General features: G+C 38.9%; 1 pseudogene; it reads right to left on the bottom strand.

Moving 5' to 3' along the window:
* Positions 1 to 6,143: 6,143 nt before the first annotated feature.
* On the bottom strand, positions 6,144 to 7,737 carry Sfpq-ps1 (splicing factor proline and glutamine rich, pseudogene 1; annotated as a pseudogene).
* Positions 7,738 to 8,198: the final 461 nt, after the last annotated feature.

Below are 8,198 nucleotides of genomic sequence, written 5' to 3'. Positions count from 1 at the left end.
AAGTTGAGGAGTGTGCTCAGAACTTAAATTATAATAAACCAGTGAGTTTTTCCAGCTTACAAATATTCTTGAGAGGTTACTTACAGAAACATGGGGCAAAGAAATAGTTACATCACCACAGTGTATCACATATACAGCCAATGACGTAAAAGAACCTGCTTGTTGGAGTCTCTTTCAGTCAATTTAAAATTTCCTACATATGCTAGCATCGCTAAAGATCACTTGCAGTTGAAGTGGTCTCAGGAATCCCAGGTGAACGTCCTATCATTTTTCTATCTCTCCTATTAGAGAAATTTAAAAGTTTATTATTACCAACTTAGACTAACTATCTCTATATTGCTCTATGAAATTTGTTATCTGGATTACAGTGACTGACTTGACTCTAAAATGAAAATATTCTAAAAATATTGTAACAGGGTAAAAGGCCATATAACAAGCTTCTATAAGATTAGATCATATTAGGTTCCCTAAATGGTGTCATTTAATATTCCTGTATTGTAGGAGATCACTGAACCAAGTGTCGAATGATTTGTATCTTTAACTTAATACCATATCTTAGCACCAGTACAGGTAGTGGGAGTTTGGTGATGTGATAGTTTCTCACCTCAGGTTAGCAGCATCTGGGGAACTACGGGAAGATTCTGGAAAATCAGTATCCATAAATTCCCTCTGGGGTTTTCACTTCAAGGCTTTTGTTTCATGAATTTGAAAAATGACTTTCATCAACAGCTTGGAGGAAAAGATTTTTTGAAAGTATTCTATAATTTTATAGTGAAAAGACAGGAATCAAGCAGAGTTCCTGTTTAGCAAGGGCGTGTTCTGAACATGAGCTACCACTGGATGCTAGCTGAGGTGCTTTTCATAGGACTTATTACAAAAACTGGGGAGAAAACATTTAAAGACGTGATCAATCCAGTCAGCTCACTTGTGAGCAGTCAATGTTCCCAGGTGTTTGGTGAAAGATCCTAGCTTGAGTCTCAGGATGGTGCGCCACAGGAAACACCAATCCCGGACGAGCCCCCAAATGAAAAATCTCCGAAGAGAGACCCTTTCTAGAGTCGTGGGAAATAGTGGACCCCAGACACAGAGAGACCATTTTGGATGTAATAAGTAAAGGTGAGGTTTATTATGGAGATCTATTACGGGGATCTCCGGGTCGACACGTATCCTACGCAGGAGACAGAGGTGTCGACCCCGAAGCTCAAAAGTTAGGGGTTTATATAGGGAAGGCTAGGGGGTTTGGCGCGGTTACACACAATTGGCTAATTTCTGGCATAGCTATAGGTGATTGGCTCATTTAAACATAGCAGTGAGATTACAGCACAGCAGGAGAGTACCTATTGACTGGAGGGTACAGGATTTTAGAAGCCAGGGGCTTATCAGGGTTTGAAGGACATCTGATTAAGGTGTGACTCTGAGTAAGCTGGGGGAGGTGCCTTTCTGCTAGATGGTTTGGATAACCCGAGCTGGTTCCTGCATTCCTTTTCTTTATCTTTATGGTCTGTTAGTCCTAGCGGCAGGGTGGGGCTGTCTGGACTTGCTTTTCACAGTGTTTAGCCCTGAGTTTGTCAATTTTGAAACTCACTCTTTTAACTTCATATTTTTAAACCTTAAATCTGTATAATTTTCCTTTCATTTAGAATGTAAATTTATTTATACACTGTATACAACTTCCACTAAGCTGCACGAACAAAGATAAAAAACAAAACAAACAAACAAAAAAACCTATTATACCATGGGATTGGACCTTTAGGAATGATCCCTTAGCTTAAATCATGTACTAACTCATGTTGATCTCTCTAGAATACAGTGTTAAGAAGCAGTGTGTGCTGTGACTTGCTATCACTCAATTTATGTACATGATTCTTTCGTATATGTATGACATGCTTAAAAGTTACACAGTGCAATACTTTCCACTATCCCTAACTGTTATAAAAATGTCAGTTATTTCCTTTGTTATGAGGATTTGGTTAAGGGAAACTCCTCATGAGTATTTTGTGGAAAAGATTCTTTGAAAGTTGCTCTATGAGGAAACCTCTATGGCTTTGGTCTCCCTAACATCTTTCTCATGCCTGAACTCTACCCCATCCTCTTAAATTTTATCTCTCAATGAAGCTCCTTACAGATTTTAGAGGGAAATCACTCATTGATTTCAAGCCATACTAGGTTTAGTTTCTATCTATCTATCTATCTATCTATCTATCTATCTATCTATCTATCTATCTATCTATCTAGTCTAATGATATCCCTCTCACCTCAAGGTTCAATCATACAATCATAGCCTCAAAGTCCTTTCATTCCAGTAAATCACACTGAGGAGAGATCATTGTGTTAGCTTCCATTGAAGATTGACCAAGGCTATTTATTTTTCATTAGGAAAACTAGTTCCTAAATCAGGGATATTTAAAGACTGGCCTCCACATATTACAGAATAAGTGACAATTGAAGTTTCTTGAAAAGAAGAAGAATTAAAATTCTCATTTGTTAAAAATGTTCTTCTCCCTAAGACTTTTTTCCTGTCTTTGTTTCCCACTTCTATGATTTCCAACCATGGTCAAATATAGTTACTTTGTATTTGAATTCCAGCACATATTACAAATGATAGTAAATGGAAAGAGAGACAAATCTTTTGACTTAATTTTTTAATTATCTTAGATGCTTGGAAGACTATCCCGTTAATCTGATGCAATCACTTGTTTGCATTACAATTATTAGCATATATTTCTAAAGGAAAGCACCCTCAACTTGCTTTGTAATCCTGAATTTCAAAAAAAAAATAGCTGTGCCTTTGATATGAGGTGAGTACCCATGCTTGAACCTGCATTACAGTCTCTCTGAATGTGGCTATATTTACTTCATTTGGAATCCTCTGTAATCTCTCACAGCTTCATTCTTCTCACACCTTCACCTCATCATTTTTGCTTCACTCCAGGAGAACTATGAATTCCTTAAATCACACTGTATGGCTTCTTTACTTACACTGCTAGAAGCATAAAATATATTTCTTATAAGCAATAGAAATACATTTTTATTCTCTCCAAAATATCCTTGACTGAGTATAAAGTGCACTGTAATATAGACAAATATGTAATCAATAGGATGTTTGTAACAAGTGGCTGGGAAGTTATATTTTACTTATGGCCAGTCAAAAAACTGTAGATTTTTGTGATTTTTGTTGTACAGGAAAGTGGGAGAAGAGTTGGTTTCATAAAGAACCTCATTCAAAATGATCTTTGGGAAATGTTTGAATACTTCATAGCAAGTCTTGAGACAGAAAAGAATTAAAATGGACAGAACATTATATAAGAGGCAATATGTTGCAGCCTTCAAGTAAAGAAATAGATTTCTAATCAAATTAAATTAAAATCTAGAGAGGAGCTTGATCAAGAGACAGAACTTAATGTACAAAAAGAAAGATAATAACCATGGACAGTATGACAAGGGAGATCCCAGAACTGCAGCTATACTTCCCAAACCAAAGAAAATATATAGTTTTTTTTTTAAGATTTATTTATTCTATGTATGTGAGTACACTGTCGCTTTCTTCAGACACACCAGATGAGGGCATTGGATATCATTGCAGATGGTTGTGAGCCACCATATGGTTGCTTGGATTTAAACTCAGGACCTCGGGAAGAGCAGTCAGTGCTCTTAATGACTGAGTCCTTTCTAGTTTTTATATCCTGTCATGAGGAGGAAAATAGTTTCTTAGCCATTATATGATTTAGCCTGGGGTAGCAAAGAATAGGAAGAGCATGGAGCCAGGATCAGAGTATGTAAAGCTACAAACTACAACCCAGAAATTTTTATCCATTTCGCACTGAAGAAAGAAAGTTGTTGGGGATGTGTCCCTTATATGTGGGCTGTAGGATCTGGATACTTATAGTAACTAGTGTCTTAGAAACGCAGCCCTGTGATATACTATCTGTCACCCATAAAAGTTACATGATTTTGCAAAGAAACCGTATGCACTGAAAAAAATCGATGTCTTGCTTCTTTTGGGCTTCTGCTGTTTGTATTCCTTCCTTGGATGATGTAACACATGGATAAAAACTGTAGCCTGGACATCTAAGTCACCGAAGAAACTAAGCAGGGAAAAGACACAAAATAGAATGAGAAAATAAGCAAAAATGACTCTTACATTTATATCCTTTGAGTATGTAGACAGAGGAGTTCCAGACCTGAGTTAGCCTACATCACACATAGCGTGAAGGAAGCTAGTACTGAATAAGATCATAAAATAGTGTCTGCCGTTAGGCCATAGGACAGCACTGCTTCTTAACTGTGGCTCAGTGACTGAAGTGAGGAGATGCAAGGTATGACTGTGTAGGTAGTAGAATCTAGCCTCTGGAACTTACCAGAACAATAAAGGTACAGCCTGTAACCAAAGGTAGAGTACTTTCACTCTCTAACAAAACTCTGCTTCTAAGTACATGTGACGTGGTCTAATATGAACCTGGATATTTCATCGAATGATTTAGAAGATTAATTCAAAATGGGCACATTGGTATTGTGGTGCTCAGATGATGAGGGTAAAGAAAAAAGAATGAAACAGGTATCCTCACTACCACACATAAACTGAGGCACAAGGCTCTGTGTTCAAGCCTATCTAAATCCAAATGTCAGTTTTCCATTGATGTTATTTGGCTAGACCTGCTGCATTATGCATTGTCACTTATCTACAGCACTAATTCTTTCTCTTATGTTTTTGTTAAAAATTCTACATGGGTGTATATTGCATGCTGATCACATTCTCCCACAGATATTTGCTTTTCCTCCTATCTCCTGACTCCATTTGTTCTCTTTGAGCCCTAGAGAGTTTCATTTCTACTTTCATTTTATGTTTGTATGCATGATGCTAAGTAACTGCATAAAATCTAACTGCCAAAATTATATGAAATTCAAATTTGCCTTTCTGAGATTGACTTAGTTTTCTCAATATGATATTCTCCATTGGTATTGATTTAACTCTAAGTGCAATAACACCATTCTTCCTAAGAAAGTTCTACTGTGTGTAAAAAGTACATTTTCTTTATTCTTTGTGGCCAAACACCTACATTGGTTCACAAAACTTAATTACTTTGAACAGTGTGATTAATTACTAATACTAATTAATCCTAACTCATCATTGTTGGACATTACATTTACAATGTTTAAAAGTGATTTTTCTGGGCCTGTGAGTTTGTTAAATGTGTAATTATACCTGTCTCTAAGCCTGACAAATTGAGTTTGATCCTCAGGATTCGTATGGAAAAAGTAGAGAAATTACTATTGAAAATTTTCATATGCTTTGATATATGTACGTAGCACTTTCATAGACACACAAATATTCACAAATAAATACATATATAATACAATATAAAGATAAATTTTTATATCAGAGATTAAAATACTAATGTTGTCAATTGAACAAGGAAGTACCTATGGATTTTTTTTTAGCCTAAGAATATTTCATGTCAATTTTCCTCTATTAATTTATGTTCCAAATACGGAGTGTTGAAAAACCAACTTTAAAAAACTGATTTGAGAATATAGCAGTATAGGGACTGGGGAGATGTTTCAGTGTGTAATGTATGAGGGACTAAGTTCAAATCCACAACAACCATGTAAATATCTGTATGTGTCAGCATATATTTGTAAATCCAGGGCTGGGCAACAAGGACAAGATGATACCTGGGGTGTGGTAGCCAGGTGGACTATTCAATTACTAAGTTCTAGTTTCTGTGATAATTCCATCTCCAAAAGAAGATGGAAGATGTTGTTGAGAGTGCTGACCACATACAGGTACTTGCCAACTAGCCTGAGTTGGATCTGAGGGACCCAACATTGTGTACTGAAAGAACCAATTCCATCACTTTATCCTCTGACCTCCCACAGAAGCCATAGAACATGCATGCTTACATTCAAATACATATACAAGTAAATAATGAATTAATGTTTTTTCAAATACCATGATTAGCAACAGAGAAAATATTTCTGCAAATATGCACATACATACATGTGAAGTACATGTGAATACACACACACACACACATACACACACATCAATATCACAAACATTATAGTTTGGCGTTATTTTTGTTGTGATAAAACACCAAGATTATACTCATTTCTTCATTTCTTGACAGTGAAGTTCCTCCATGTACCTTAATTCTTCTTTGCATTTCATCAGATTTTGGCACTAAAGATGTGCTTGGTGTTCATGGTAGCCATCTTCCATTTCACTTTCCAATTTGTGTTTTGCATCCTTCATGTTTTTTTCAACTTGTTCCCTTAGCTGTTTTATCATTACATCCAAGGACTTCCATCTCTGAGGATTTTCATACCCAAATGTGCCATGCTGAGCAAAACGAGGTGGTGTAGCTCTCTCCTTTCCTTTTTTTTTTTTCTTTTTTTTTTTTGTTCTTTTTTTCTCTCCTTTTGATACATTGGATTCCTGTGGAGCAGTTTTTCAAGACCATCTTTATCTTCTAACTCTTCAAGTGGTTCCACAATGACAAGGTGTCTTTGTCAGCAAGAAAAAATCCTTCACCCCATCTTTCACATGCTTTTCTTGCTGCTGTCTTGGAAGCAAAATCAACAACGCCTTTCCCTGTTATCTTCTATGAGCATTCACAATTACAACAACCCTTTCAATAGGACCATACTGACTAAAGGCCTCTTCCAAAAGTTCTCTAGAAACAAAAGTCGTAGGATTCCGAATAGACAGTTCTGCAGCATGTATGGCAAACCCAACCCAAAGCTGTTTACCTCTAATGGAAGTATCATCAAGTTCAACTTTGGCCATTTCAGTCAAGGCTCTAGATTCAAGTTTAATAAACCTGAACCCTTTGCCTTTGTTGATAAAAGCTTCTCCGGAGTCTCCGTATTTAGCAAACAATCTTTTTAATTCATCCTCTGTGATATCAGCAGGTAGGTTCCCCACAAACAACCTACAGTGCTGTGCGTAAATTTTCTCTCAACCTCCCCTAGAGAGACAAGTTGGCTTTAAATCCCTCCTAATCTAATCTTTTCCTCTGTGAGAGGTCCTGGGCTGAGAGGAGGTGGCTTGTGATGTAGCTGCTGGTAGTAGGGCACATGGTGTTGCAGGCCCCACGGGCCTCCCGGCCACCTCTATGAGGTGGCTTCCAGTGGCCACCAAGAGCGTTCATGCCCTGGTCACCTCCAGGCTTAGGCCCATCGGCATCTTGCCGCCTTTGTGCCGCCAGGGCCTGGGAACTCGGGGTTGAGGGAGGAGGTGGACTGGGCGCAGTAGAAGGGACAGTGAGAGGCAGAATCGGGGTAGGACACGGGCTGGTCTTGGCCCAGGTGGTTGGGGGATTGGCGGGAGGGGCCGAGACCGCGGAAGGCAGCACACTGCTCACTCTGGCGCTACAAGGGGGCTTTGGGGAACGAAGGGCTTGGATTTCTGGGGCGGAGGGCGGAACCGTAGATGTGGCAGCTGCTGGTTCGGTGGGGCTGCTCCAGCGGAGGTTATAGAGGAGGTTACTGCTGCTGGTGGTGCGGAGGTGGAGGCGGGAGCTCTGACTTCTGGCTGCCAGGACCAGGGCGATTCTGGTTCTGGCCCATGCCAGGCGGCAGAGAGCAGAAGTCCTGGAGGCTGCCTTGGCCACTGCCTCCTGAATAGAGACGAAAGAAGCCTCCACCACCACCATCGTGACTCCTGGAAAGGATCCCAAAACCATCAAAGGGTGGTCAAGACAGAAGCAGAGAAGTCGCTCAGGGAATGTGGTTGCAACCTTGCTTAGCACAAGATGGAAGAATGCACAAGCTCATATCTTGTGCTTCTTACAAGAGCCTAGCATGCTTCTTCAAAGGAAAGCTATTGGGCGGAGAAGATGACTCAATGTGTGACAACTCTTGTCAAAGAAGAGTAAAAGGACCTAATAGTAGGTGTCCAGAAGCCTCATATAAAGCTAGACACGTATTAAAACTATCCATGATTCCAGTGCTCCTACAGAGAGATGAAGGGCGGAAGAAATGAAATAGAGAAAGCTTGAAGGACAGGCCTTCACAGGATACTCTGTGGGAAGTCAACTTAGAACTCAGTCTCAAGAGTTGGAAGATAAGTTTGTACTCTGAGCTCAACATATGTCATGTTGTCTTGTATGTGTCCTCTGCAAGTAATACACAAAAGAAGTTTATTGTAGTTTAATAAAGCTATATAATACTACAAAGTGGAAAAACCTTTCTGCAGC

The sequence above is a fragment of the Rattus norvegicus genome, chromosome 13 (assembly GCF_036323735.1).
Source record: "Rattus norvegicus strain BN/NHsdMcwi chromosome 13, GRCr8, whole genome shotgun sequence".
In the NCBI taxonomy this organism is placed as follows: domain Eukaryota; kingdom Metazoa; phylum Chordata; class Mammalia; order Rodentia; family Muridae; genus Rattus; species Rattus norvegicus.
This window is presented reverse-complemented; position numbering and strand designations above follow the sequence as displayed.